Source organism: Oncorhynchus tshawytscha, linkage group LG16 (assembly GCF_018296145.1).
Source record: "Oncorhynchus tshawytscha isolate Ot180627B linkage group LG16, Otsh_v2.0, whole genome shotgun sequence".
Taxonomy (NCBI): Eukaryota; Metazoa; Chordata; class Actinopteri; order Salmoniformes; family Salmonidae; genus Oncorhynchus; species Oncorhynchus tshawytscha.
The window spans coordinates 6920678-6933510 of NC_056444.1; the positions used below are offsets into that span (position 1 = coordinate 6920678).

General features: G+C 45.6%; 1 protein-coding gene across 7 annotated transcripts in view; it reads right to left on the minus strand.

Annotated features, from left to right (window-relative positions):
- LOC112240213 (abl interactor 1) overlaps nucleotides 1-12833 on the minus strand; it is a 99030-nt gene that overhangs the window by 73457 nt on the left and 12740 nt on the right. The window lies entirely within an intron of this gene.

The window sequence follows — 12833 nt, forward strand, 5'->3', positions numbered from 1 at the left end:
GAGAGAGGTAGAGGTAGAGAGAGGGTAGAGGTAGAGAGAGAGGTAGAGGTAGAGAGAGAGGTAGAGGTAGAGAGGAGGGTAGAGGTAGAGAGAGAGGTAGAGGTAGAGAGAGGTAGAGGTAGAGAGAGGTAGAGGTAGAGAGAGGGTAGAGGTAGAGAGGTAGAGGTAGAGAGAGAGGTAGAGGTAGAGAGAGAGGTAGAGGTAGAGAGGTAGAGGTAGAGAGAGAGGTAGAGAGAGAGAGGTAGGTAGAGAGAGGTAGAGAGAGAGGAGGTAGAGAGAGGTAGAGGTAGAGAGAGAGGTAGAGAGAGGTAGAGGTAGAGAGAGAGAGAGGTAGAGAGAGAGGTAGAGAGAGAGAGGTAGAGAGAGAGAGAGGTAGAGAGGTAGAGGTAGAGAGAGGTAGAGGTAGAGAGAGAGACGCACAACGTTACACAAATAATATACACAAATAATATATGCAATTTAGCAGATTCTTTTATCCAAACGTGACTTACAGTCATGCGGGTATACGTTTTAGGTACGGGTGCCCGCCGGGAATCGAACACACTATCCTGCCGTGTCATGCTCTACCACCTGAGCTACAGATGACCATGTTAGTCTGGTCGACACCAGGCTTATTTTCTAGAACCCTGGTTCAGAGGTGCATCACAAGATTTGGTAACGCTATACTGGACACCCAGCGTCATAACATGTTAGGACACGGTCATAACCTGTCATAACATGGTCATAACACTGACATGACACATCTATTTAGACCTGTTGTGACATAGTGTTATTTTTATGGCTGGTTATGACACCTACATAACAGTGTCAAAACCCACATTTATTCCAATGTGTTTGGCCAATATGTTCAAAGTTTCAGATATTTTTTTTATAACCCAACCCTGATCTGTACTTGACAACTTTGTCCCTGACCTGTTTGGCGAGCTCCTTGGTCTTCATAGTGTTGCTTGCTTAGTGGTGTTGCAGACTCTGGGGCCTTTCAGAACAAGTGTGTGTATATATACACATACTGAGATCATGTGACAGATCATGTGACACTTAGATTGCGCACACAGGTGGACTTTATTTAACTAATTCTGTGACTTCTGAAGGTAATTGGTTGCACCAGATCTTATTTAGGGGCTTCATAGCGAAGGGGATGAATACATATACACCACTTTTCATGACAGATTTTATAACAGAAGTTATTTTTTCCATTTCACTTCACCAATTTGGGTTGTTTTGTGTTTGTCCATTACATGAAATCCAAATAAAAATCTATTTAAAGTACAGGTTGTAATGCAACAAAATAGGAAGAAAAAATATATACTTTTGCAAGCCACTGTTGTCAGCGTGTTTAATCTTAGCTGCCCTACACTGCCCTACACTGCTCTACACTGCCCTACACTGCTCTACACTGCCCTACACTGCTCTACACTGCCCTACACAACCCTACACTGCCCTACACTGCCCTACACTGCTATACACTGCCCTACACAACCCTACACTGCCCTACACTGCTATACACTGCCCTACACTGCCCTACACTGCCCTACACAACCCTACACTGCCCTACACTGCTATACACTGCCCTACACTGCCCTACACTGCTCTACACTGCTCTACACTGCCCTACACAACCCTACACTGCCCTACACTGCTATACACTGCCCTACACTGCCCTCTACACTGCCCTACACTGCCCTACACTGCTATACACTGCCCTACACAGCTCTACACAGCTCTACACTGCCCTACACTACCCTACACAGCTCTACACTACCCTACACAGCTCTACACTACCCTACACAGCTCTACACTACCCTACACAGCTCTACAATACCCTACACAGCTCTACACTACCCTACACAGCTCTACACTACAGCTCTACAATACCCTACACAGCTCTACACTACCCTACACAGCTCTACAATACCCTACACAGCTCTACAATACCCTACACAGCTCTACACTACCCTACACAGCTCTACACTACCCTACACAGCTCTACAATACCCTACACAGCTCTACACTACCCTACACAGCTCTACAATACCCTACACAGCTCTACAATACCCTACACAGCTCTACAATACCCTACACAGCTCTACACTGCTCTACAATACCCTACACAGCTCTACACTACCCTACACAGCTCTACACTACACAGCTCTACAATACCTACACAGCTCTACACTACCCTACACAGCTCTACAATACCCTACACAGCTCTACAATACCCTACACAGCTCTACACTACCCTACACAGCTCTACACTACACAGCTCTACAATACCTACACAGCTCTACACTACCCTACACAGCTCTACAATACCCTACACAGCTCTACAATACCCTACACAGCTCTACACTGCTCTACAATACCCTACACAGCTCTACACTACCCTACACAGCTCTACACTGCTCTACACAGCTCTACACAGCTCTACACTGCCCTACACTGCCCTGCCCTACACTGCCCTACACAACTCTACACTACCCTACACAGCTCTACACTGCTCTACACAGCTCTACACAGCTCTACACTGCCCTGCACTGCCCTGCCCTACACTGCTCTACACAACTCTACACTGCCCTACACAACTCTACACTGCCCTACACTGCTCACTCATAAAGCAAAGTCCAAAGGGGCCTGGGGCTTTGATACCTGGCTGCAATATGAGGTGGGAGAACGAGAGAAGAGCTCAAACCCTGAAACAGAAAGAAAAGTCTAAGTGAAAACAGAAAGATGGAGGAAAAAGTATAACTACCATCTTCTAGACAGCTATCAACACTATGAAGGGAAACATTTTAAAGAGATAAGTTGTGTGTATGATATTCATTCATCTGGGCAGAAGATCAGCTTTCTACAGTCTCACAGCCATAGTGACTAAAGCCTTGTTGCCCTCTGAGCTTAGATCCCCGCTGGTTAACTACCACAGAAGAAGAAGTGGCAGTGTGTTTGAACTGAGATCCCCGCTGGTTAACTACCACAGAAGAAGAAGTGGCAGTGTGTTTGAGCTGAGATCCCCGCTGGTTAACTACCACAGAAGAAGAAGTGGCAGTGTGTTTGCCTCCGACGGCTTGTTTATGGGAGGGAATCGCAGTAACAGATGTGTTCGTGATAACAGAGAAGAATGAAGGGAGAGTTCCTCCAAAGAGCAGTGACAGAGCCAGGGGCCATCTGGAAGAGGACAGGCACAGAGGCTTTTTCCACAGTTTGGTTGTTACAGCCTGAATTTTAAAATGGATTAAAGTCCCCCAAAAATTGTCACTGTCCTACACACAATACCCATACCACATAACGTCAAAGTGGAATTATGTTTTTAGAAATGTTTACAAAATTAATGAATGATGAAAAGCTGAAATGTCTTGAGTCAATAAGTAATTCAGCCCCTTTTTTATGGCAAGGATAGGGATAAATACTGGAGTCTGACAGGGGGATAAATACTGGAGTCTGACAGGGGGATAAATACTGGAGTCTGACAGGGGGATAAATACTGGAGTCTGACAGGGGGATAAATACTGGAGTCTGACAGGGAGGGATAAATACTGGAGTCTGACAGGGGGATAAATACTGGAGTCTGACAGGGGGATAAATACTGGAGTCTGACAGGGGGATAAATACTGGAGTCTGACAGGGGGATAAATACTGGAGTCTGACAGGGGGATAAATACTGGAGTCTGACAGGGGGATAAATACTGGAGTCTGACAGGGATAAATACTGGAGTCTGACAGGGGGATAAATACTGGGGTCTGACAGGGGGATAAATACTGGGGTCTGACAGGGGGATAAATACTGGAGTCTGACAGGGGGATAAATACTGGAGTCTGACAGGGATAAATACTGGAGTCTGACAGGGGGATAAATACTGGGGTCTGACAGGGGGATAAATACTGGAGTCTGACAGGGGGATAAATACTGGGGTCTGACAGGGGGATAAATACTGGAGTCTGACAGGGGGATAAATACTGGGGTCTGACAGGGGGATAAATACTGGAGTCTGACAGGGGGATAAATACTGGAGTCTGACAGGGGGATAAATACTGGAGTCTGACAGGGAGGGATAAATACTGGAGTCTGACAGGGGGATAAATACTGGGGTCTGACAGGGAGGGATAAATACTGGAGTCTGACAGGGAGGGATAAATACTGGAGTCTGACAGGGAGGGATAAATACTGGAGTCTGACAGGGATAAATACTGGAGTCTGACAGGGGGATAAATACTGGAGTCTGACAGGGAGGGATAAATACTGGAGTCTGACAGGGAGGGATAAATACTGGAGTCTGACAGGGGGATAAATACTGGAGTCTGACAGGGGGATAAATACTGGAGTCTGACAGGGATAAATACTGGAGTCTGACAGGGAGGGATAAATACTGGAGTCTGACAGGGAGGGATAAATACTGGAGTCTGACAGGGATAAATACTGGAGTCTGACAGGGAGGGATAAATACTGGAGTCTGACAGGGAGGGATAAATACTGGAGTCTGACAGGGATAAATACTGGAGTCTGACAGGGAGGGATAAATACTGGAGTCTGACAGGGGGGTAAATACTGGAGTCTGACAGGGGGATAAATACTGGAGTCTGACAGGGGGATAAATACTGGAGTCTGACAGGGGGATAAATACTGGAGTCTGACAGGGATAAATACTGGGGTCTGACAGGGAGGGATAAATACTGGAGTCTGACAGGGAGGGATAAATACTGGAGTCTGACAGGGGGATAAATACTGGAGTCTGACAGGGAGGGATAAATACTGGAGTCTGACAGGGATAAATACTGGAGTCTGACAGGGGGATAAATACTGGAGTCTGACAGGGAGGGATAAATACTGGAGTCTGACAGGGAGGGATAAATACTGGAGTCTGACAGGGGGGGATAAATACTGGAGTCTGACAGGGATAAATACTGGAGTCTGACAGGGAGGGATAAATACTGGAGTCTGACAGGGATAAATATAGATAAAATACAAAAACACTGCTCTATCTGAAGGACATTCCTCTATGAAATAACAAAGTTTTGCTTTCCCAAATTCAAGGGGAATAATAAACCAAACCGTAGATTGGGTTTGCTTTACCCCACGAAATGTGAAACAGAGGAAACTTCCCACAGTTTCATCTAAAACACTTGAAGTTGTTTTTAGCTCATATCTGAGTAATGACACAATGGAGAATTAAGGTTGTGGGAACAGGGACAGTTGTCAACATAATGACTCGGTTTTAGGGCATTCCCTAGTCTGAATGGCAACGGCGTAAACACACCTCCTTTCAAGACAGCATACCAAGATAAGACGAGCTAACTACAGTGTTGATGAAGTGAACGCCTACAGCTCTAACACAGTGCAGTAGGGAGCGGCAGTCCCCCAGCCTGTTTAGGAGGTTTCTCCTGGTGGGTGAGGGATCCGCAATAGGGAGACGGGGGTTGGGATTTGGGCCTGGTTCAAGAACCTCTTAAAATGGGTCCTTTCACCACAATCCAGTCAAGTTAGATACAGTAAATGACTCACTTCGAGGAAGAGAGAAAGTGAGAACGGGAATTGTCTTTTCAAAGTGTTTATATTTAAACAGGGCGTTGGGCTGCTTAGAGGTGGAAGAACAGGAAGGAAAGGCCCAGACTTCCTCCCTGGGGGGGAAGAGACTGTGTTCCAGGGCCAGTTTCTGCTTAAAGGTGGAAGAACAGGAAGGAAAGGCCCAGACTTCCTCCCTGGGGGGGGAGGGGGGACTGTGCTCCAGGGTCAGGACAAAATGTGTGGCCCAGCCCTTCCACCCAAAAGCTCTGTTATGGCCGTATTGACTAGGAACCAAACATAAGCAAACGGAAGCAGCAGGATAAAGAGGAGGGGGACCCACCTGAATTTGTCCAATAGACAGTTATTATCGTTGGAAAACAGTTTCCTTTGGGAGTAAACGGTCTCCAACGCAAAACCTTTGCAACTGTTTGCTACAGTCTACGTCGAATGAGAATGGGTGAACGGTACAAGTGGACACCACTAGAGGAGTGGACTGAGGGCATGGTGGCAGACTCACCAATGAAACAGGCGGCAGACTCACCAATGAAACAGGCGGCAGACTCACCAATGAAACAGGCGGCAGACTCACCAATGAAACAGGCGGCAGACTCACCAATGGAACAGGCGACAGACTCACCAATGGAACAGGCGACAGACTCACCAATGGAACAGGCGACAGACTCACCAATGGAACAGGCGACAGACTCACCAATGGAACAGGCGACAGACTCACCAATGGAACAGGCGACAGACTCACCAATGGAACAGGCGACAGACTCACCAATGGAACAGGCGACAGACTCACCAATGGAACAGGCGACAGACTCACCAATGGAACAGGCGACAGACTCACCAATGGAACAGGCGACAGACTCACCAATGGAACAGGCGACAGACTCACCAATGAAACAGGCGACAGACTCACTAATAGATAACGTTGCATGCATTGCATCACGGCAGTACAAACTATTGCAATCTGTTGATTTTGAACAGGAACATCCTGAGAAATGGTAAGCAACAAATCAATAAAAACAATTAAATAAATTGACAAGAAAATAGATTTCACCAGGGATGATAGTTTTGTCTGTTCCAATTTTTTTAAACAAGCATGAAAACACTAGACAGTGCAGTTAGGGTATAAAGCTCCTCGGATGAAGAACCGAGTCCAGATGCGAGGTCATAGGCTTTACTAGAAACTGTGTTTCTTAGCCCAGAGATCCAGAATGACAGTGAGGAGCAGTGCTTTGTAGACTGTATTGATGTGGATGGACAAGTCCAGAGATCCAGAATGTGATAGAGGAGACGTAAAGCCAGTGGAAAAGAGATTACAACCATGAAAAACTGCCCCAGGCCATTATACCTCCCCCACCAAACTTTACAGTTAGCACTAGGCATTGTCTCCGAGCTCTACGGACAATTCCTTCGACCTCATGGCTTGGTTTTTGCTCTGACATGCACTGTCAACTGTGGGACCTTATATAGACAGGTGTGTGCCTTTCCAAATCATGTCCAATCAATTGAATTAATCACAGGTGGACTCCAATCAAGTTGTAGGAACATCTCAAGGATGATCAATGGAAACAAGATGCACCTGAGCTCAATTTCAAGTCTCATAACTAAGGTTCTGAATACTTATGTAAATAGGGTATTTATGTTTTTATTTGTAATAAATTTGCAGACATTTGTAATATGTGGAAAGCTATGTATTATATAAATGGCACAATCATAATTTTAATTCAGTTTTTTTTTTCTGGGCTTGGGCTCATGTGCCTATGCATGACGTTTAATATGCATATGAATGTTTTGAATGAGTCATCACCTCAGAAAGTGTAGTCCATTTCATTGTGTTAGGCTTTGAAATAACATCCAACATCCACACCACTGTTTCAACCTACTGTTGAACTTCAACCTTCAAATTGATCATCACAGCGAGGTGCATTTTTAAAAGTATGATAGGCCTGATGATTTGTTGATAAGTGTTTGCTGTGATTTTTGATATCAATTGCATTGACAGAGAAGTTAGAGGGACCATAGAGCCCTGAGTACCAGGTCATTAGGACCTGATGGAGGAACAATAGAGCCCTGAGTACCAGGTTATTAGGACCTGATGGAGGGACAATAGAGCCCTGAGTACCAGGTCATTAGGACCTGATGGAGGAACAATAGAGCCCTGAGTACCAGGTCATTAGGACCTGATGGAGGAACAATAGAGCCCTGAGTACCAGGTTATTAGGAACTGATGGAGGGACAATAGAGCCCTGAGTACCAGGTCATTAGGACCTGATGGAGGAACAATAGAGCCCTGAGTACCAGGTTATTAGGACCTGATGGAGGGACAATAGAGCCCTGAGTACCAGGCCATTAGGCCCTGATGGAGGGACAATAGAGCCCTGAGTACCAGGCCATTAGGCCCTGATGGAGGGACAATAGAGCCCTGAGTACCAGGTTATTAGGACCTGATGGGGGACAATAGAGCCCTGAGTACCAGGTCATTAGGACCTGATGGTCGTTAGCAAGTTGGGTACTACCAAAGCATGTCCAGAGTGCATACCAGGAGATTACCGTGACTCAACAGTCACATGGAATTTGACTGCTGTCATGACTCATGACTGCCGGTGTGGCGGTAATATGGTCACATCAACAGCCCTAGTTACAGCCTGAACTTAAAATGAATTATATAGAGATTTTTGTGGTCACTGGCTTACACACAAAACCCCATAATGTCAAAGTGGAATAATGTTTTTAGAAATGTTTTACAAATTAATTAAAAATTAAAAACTGAAATGTCTTGAGTCAATAAGTATTCAACCTCTTTGTTATGGTAAGGAGCCTAAATAAGTTCAGGAGTAAAATGTGCTTAACAAGTCACATAATAAGTTGCATGGACTCACTCAGTGTGCAATAAAAGTGAAGTGTAACAATGTTTTTGAATGACTACCTCATCTCTGTACCGCACACATACAATTATCTATAAAAGCCCTCAGTCCAGCAGTGTAACATGATGTTTGAATGACTACCTCATCTCTGTACCGCACACACACAATTATCTATAAAAGCCCTCAGTCCAGCAGTGTAACATGATGTTTGAATGACGACCTCATCTCTGTACCGCACACACACAATTATCTATAAAAGCCCTCAGTCCAGCAGTGTAACATGATGTTTGAATGACGACCTCATCTCTGTACCGCACACACACAATTATCTATAAAAGCCCTCAGTCCAGCAGTGTAACATGATGTTTGAATGACGACCTCATTTCTGTACCGCACACACACAATTATCTATAAAAGCCCTCAGTCCAGCAGTGTAACATGATGTTTGAATGACTACCTCATCTCTGTACCGCACACACACAATTATCTATAAAAGCCCTCAGTCCAGCAGTGTAACATGATGTTTGAATGACGACCTCATCTCTGTACCGCACACACACAATTATCTATAAAAGCCCTCAGTCCAGCAGTGTAACATGATGTTTGAATGACTACCTCATCTCTGTACCGCACACACACAATTATCTATAAAAGCCCTCAGTCCAGCAGTGTAACATGATGTTTGAATGACGACCTCATCTCTGTACCGCACACACACAATTATCTATAAAAGCCCTCAGTCCAGCAGTGTAACATGATGTTTGAATGACGACCTCATCTCTGTACCGCACACACACAATTATCTATAAAAGCCCTCAGTCCAGCAGTGTAACATGATGTTTGAATGACGACCTCATCTCTGTACCGCACACACACAATTATCTATAAAAGCCCTCAGTCCAGCAGTGTAACATGATGTTTGAATGACGACCTCATCTCTGTACCGCACACACACAATTATCTATAAAAGCCCTCAGTCCAGCAGTGTAACATGATGTTTGAATGACGACCTCATCTCTGTACCGCACACATGCAATTATCTATAAAAGCCCTCAGTCGAGCAGTGAATTTCAAACACAGATTCAACCACAAAGACCAGGAGGTTTTCCAATGACTCGCAAAGAAGGGCACCTATTGGTAGATGGGCAAAGAAGGGCACCTATTGGTAGATGGGTAAAGAAGGGCACCTATTGGTAGATGGGCAAAGAAGGGCACCTATTGGTAGATGGGCAAAGAAGGGCACCTATTGGTAGATGGGCAAAGAAGGGCACCTATTGGTAGATGGGCAAAGAAGGGCACCTATTGGTAGATGGGTAAAGAAGGTCACCTATTGGTAGATGGGTAAAGAAGGTCACCTATTGGTAGATGGGTAAAGAAGGGCACCTATTGGTAGATGGGTAAAGAAGGGCACCTATTGGTAGATGGGTAAAGAAGGGCACCAATTGGTAGATGGGTAAAGAAGGGCACCTATTGGTAGATGGGTAAAGAAGGGCACCTATTGGTAGATGGGCAAAGAAGGGCACATATTGGTAGATGGGCAAAGAAGGGCACCTATTGGTAGATGGGCAAAGAAGGGCACCTATTGGTAGATGGGTAAAGAAGGGCACCTATTGGTAGATGGGTAAAGAAGGGCACCTATTGGTAGATGGGTAAAGAAGGGCACCTATTGGTAGATGGGTAAAGAAGGGCACCTATTGGTAGATGGGTAAAGAAGGGCACCTATTGGTAGATGGGTAAAGAAGGGCACCTATTGGTAGATGGGTAAAGAAGGGCACCTATTGGTAGATGGGTAAAGAAGGGCACCTATTGGTAGATGGGTAAAGAAGGGCACCTATTGGTAGATGGGTAAAGAAGGGCACCTATTGGTAGATGGGTAAAGAAGGGCACCTATTGGTAGATGGGTAAAGAAGGGCACCTATTGGTAGATGGGTAAAGAAGGGCACCTATTGGTAGATGGGTAAAGAAGGGCACCTATTGGTAGATGGGTAAAGAAGGGCACCTATTGGTAGATGGGTAAAGAAGGGCACCTATTGGTAGATGGGTAAAGAAGGGCACCTATTGGTAGATGGGTAAAGAAGGGCACCTATTGGTAGATGGGTAAAGAAGGGCACCTATTGGTAGATGGGTAAAGAAGGGCACCTATTGGTAGATGGGTAAAGAAGGGCACCGATTGGTAGATGGGTAAAGAAGGGCACCGATTGGTAGATGGGTAAAGAAGGGCACCTATTGGTAGATGGGTAAAGAAGGGCACCTATTGGTAGATGGGTAAAGAAGGGCACCTATTGGTAGATGGGTAAAGAAGGGCACCTATTGGTAGATGGGTAAAGAAGGGCACCTATTGGTAGATGGGTAAAGAAGGGCACCTATTGGTAGATGGGTAAAGAAGGGCACCTATTGGTAGATGGGTAAAGAAGGGCACCTATTGGTAGATGGGTAAAGAAGGGCACCTATTGGTAGATGGGTAAAGAAGGGCACCTATTGGTAGATGGGTAAAGAAGGGCACCTATTGGTAGATGGGTAAAGAAGGGCACCTATTGGTAGATGGGTAAAGAAGGGCACCTATTGGTAGATGGGTAAAGAAGGGCACATATTGGTAGATGGGTAAAGAAGGGCACATATTGGTAGATGGGTAAAGAAGGGCACATATTGGTAGATGAGTAAAACAAAAAAAACACAAAAAAGCAGACATTGAATATCCCTTTGAGCATGGTGAAGTTATTAATTACAGCTTGGATTGTGTGTCAATACACCCAGTCACTACAAAGACACAGGCGTCCTTCCTAATTCAGTTGCCGGAGAGGAAGGTAACCGCTCAGAGATTTCACCATGAGGCCAATGATGACTTTACAGTTAGAGTTTCAAATATAATCTAATTGTATTAGTCACATGCGCCGAAAATGACAGGTGAACCTACAACCTTACAGTGAAATGCTGACTTACAAGCCACTAATCAAAAATGCAGTTTAAAAAAACACAGATAAGAAATAAAAGTAAACAAGTAAATAAAGAGCAGCAGTAAAATAACAATAGCGAGATTATATACAGGGGGAGGTACCGGGACAGAGTCAATGTGGAGGCTATATACAGGGGGAGGTACCGGGACAGAGTCAATGTGGAGGCTATATACAGGGGGAGGTACCGGGACAGAGTCAATGTGGAGGCTATATACAGGGGGAGGTACCGGGACAGAGTCAATGTGGAGGCTATATACAGGGGGAGGTACCGGGACAGAGTCATTGTGGAGGCTATATACAGTGGGTACCGGTACAGAGTCAATGTGGAGGCTATATACAGGGGGCACCGGTACAGAGTCAATGTGGAGGCTATATACAGGGGGCACCGGTACAGAGTCAATGTGGAGGCTATATACAGGGGGGTATTGTACAGAGTCAATGTGGAGGCTATATACAGGGGGTACCAGTACAGAGTCAATGTGGAGGCTATATACAGGGTGTTACGGTACAGAGTCAATGTGGAGGCTATATACAGGGGGCACCGGTACAGAGTCAATGTGGAGGCTATATACAGGGGGTATTGTACAGAGTCAATGTGGAGGCTATATACAGGGGGTACCGGTACAGAGTCAATGTGGAGGCTATATACAGGGTGTTACGGTACAGAGTCAATGTGGAGGCTATATACAGGGTGTTACGGTACAGAGTCAATGTGGAGGCTATATACAGGGGGTACCGGTACAGAGTCAATGTGGAGGCTATATACAGGGGGTACCGGTACAGAGTCAATGTGAAGACTATATACAGGGGGTACCGGTACAGAGTCAATGTGGAGGCTATATACAGGGGGTACCGGTACAGAGTCAAAGTGGAGGCTATATACAGGGGGTATTGTACAGAGTCAATGTGGAGGCTATATACAGGGGGTATTGTACAGAGTCAATGTGAAGGCTATATACAGTGGGTACCGGTACAGAGTCAAAGTGGAGGCTATATACAGGGGGTACCGGTACAGAGTCAATGTGGAGGCTATATACAGGGGGTATTGTACAGAGTCAATGTGGAGGCTATATACAGGGGGTATTGTACAGAGTCAATGTGGAGGCTATATACAGGGGTACCGGTACAGAGTCAATGTGGAGGCTATATACAGGGGGTACCGGTACAGAGTCATTGTGGAGGCTATATACAGGGGGTACCGGTACAGAGTCAATGTGGAGGCTATATACAGGGGGTACCGGTACAGAGTCAATGTGGAGACTATATACTGGGGGTACTGGTACAGAGTCAATGTGGAGGCTATATACAGGGGGTACCGGTACAGAGTCAATGTGGAGGCTATATACAGGGGGTACCGGTACAGAGTCAATGTGGAGGCTATATACAGAGGGGTACCGGTACAGAGTCAATGTGGAGGCTATATACAGAGGGGTACCGGTACAGAGTCAATGTGGAGGCTATATACAGGGTGTTACGGTACAGAGTCAATGTGGAGGCTATATACAG